Below are 2,081 nucleotides of genomic sequence, written 5' to 3'. Positions count from 1 at the left end.
CAGTGTTAATGAAGAATTGGTCGTGGATAGAAAAGGTGAGAAATGAGGAGGCATTAGAAGGACTATTAGAAGAATACAAAGGGCGTTATGGACTTTAAAAAGAAATAAGCGAGATAGGTTAACATAACACCTTCTCCGATATGAAGGATAGATACATATCAAATGCAGAAACAAGAATTAAGAAGAGCAAAGGTAGACTTAGATTAGATTACTATTTACAAATACTTTTCGTTGAGAAATGCGAAGATTGGCTCCAGGTGAAAAGAAGTGTGGGTGCGTATCCAACTAGTCTTGGGACTGACGACTTTTGATCATGTGAAGCAAAACAACCCCTTTCTCGACATTCAACACGGGTTGCGCAGTCATAACGTCACTGGCCATCAACAATGCGTATTTCCGAACACATTTTTGACAACCTTAACAAGTGTCATCATACTTTCACGCTTCTGCTTGACATCAAGCAAGTCTTCAATCGAGTCTTATCTTCAAGCTGATCGCCCTCAACACCCCTTATTTCTTAATCGGGGTTACCAGATCCTTCCTCTCTGACAGAACCCTTCGTGTTCGCGTTGTCTTTGCTTTATCCCCCAGCGAACCCGTCACGGCCGCTGTCCCCCAAGGCTCTAAGCTGTCACCCCTTCTGTTCAACTTTTTCTATTCAGACATGCCGTCAAATCCCTCGATTCTCAGTGCTTTTTACCGCGATGACTTCACCCTCTTGAACTCCGCCCAAACCACTCTTTAGTGCTCCGTAAAATTAACAAGTTTCTACCTCTGCTCCTAAATTAGTACCGAAGATCGAAAGTTTCCATTAATGAGGCCAAGTCGGAAGCAATCTTCTTCTCCTGAAGAACCCGAAAACCTCTCCCACCATCATAAATAGCCACCCCATCATACGGAACCATTCCGGTACATACCTCGGCGTTGTCTTCGACAAAACGCTCACTTGGCGGAAACACATCCTAGCCACTCGTGCCAAGGCCTTAAGAGCCTTTATCTCCCTTAAACCTTTTTTCCAAAACAATTTCATCTCCCACCAGACAAAAATCTTTGCGTTCAACGCAATAATCAGAAGTGTCTGCTCTTACGCCATTTCCATCTGGGGCTGCGCCCATCCCTATCACCTATAAATCTTCAAAGGCACTTACATGCAGATTCTACCCCCAAATCCTGAAATGAACTGATCTACGTTTACTCTCTGGGGCATACAAATTCGTGGAAAGTCACCGGACTTTGTCCCTAAACCGAACGACCATTTCAGAAGGCCCTGTCACCTTCTATTATGAGCCACGTTGCTTCCACTCATTTCCAGTTTCGCTTTTTAGCGCGAGTGCTCACCCAAGTCATTCGAGGGCCATCGATCTTCATGTTGTCACCTTCCTTCCCAAATTATCCCTCTCTCACGCTTAATTCCCTTCTTCGTCCCTTTCTCATTTCAAACCTTTTCCACACAACCTTTCCTCGGATACAAAACCTCCGGATTGATCTTCCTACTCGAGGAGGGATTTTAGTCGGAAGGCTCATCGGCGAAACCGACATTACGCATTTTTAAAGAGTTCCTCTACTTGAGGAAAAACTAAACAAAAAAAAGCTGAAGATTATCCAAACCATAAAACCACTGCTTTAAGCTAACCCAAATTGTGAGTATTTCTTGCATGCGGTTATAAATCAGTTTTATATGCGCTGAATGGATATATACGAGGACGGCTGAGTAGTTTTACTAAAGTGTATAGATATGGAATGTATTTGTAAATGAAGCAAAGATTATAACTTTTGTTAACAGAAATAAAGATTTTGATAGACAAAAAGATAACGCAAGTGTTAAGTGCTAATAATTATCTGTATTTTTTACATCTATTTTAATTCCAAAACTTTTCCGTTTAGTGAGATTTAGTATTGTTAATTACTTTCATTACATTTCAAGTTTCTAAATTTCTTTGTTCCTTTGTTAAATTCAACTTTATAACACTACTTCAAATATTTCTTCAAACATTTTAGATCATAAATTCTTTTCTTTTATTATTTGGTTTTACAATATTTTGTGAATAATTTCATTGTCATACAGACAAAATGTACGTGAT

At 40.0% G+C, this 2,081-nt stretch overlaps 1 pseudogene; it reads right to left on the bottom strand.

Moving 5' to 3' along the window:
- Positions 1–785: 785 nt before the first annotated feature.
- LOC108737851 overlaps positions 786–2,081 on the bottom strand; it is a 28,616-nt pseudogene continuing 27,320 nt past the window's right edge.

Source organism: Agrilus planipennis, unplaced genomic scaffold, assembly GCF_000699045.2.
Source record: "Agrilus planipennis isolate EAB-ADULT unplaced genomic scaffold, Apla_2.0 scaffold172, whole genome shotgun sequence".
Lineage (NCBI taxonomy): Eukaryota > Metazoa > Arthropoda > Insecta > Coleoptera > Buprestidae > Agrilus > Agrilus planipennis.
The sequence above is the reverse complement of the archived record's forward strand: the minus strand, read 5'-3'. Positions and strand labels throughout refer to the sequence as shown.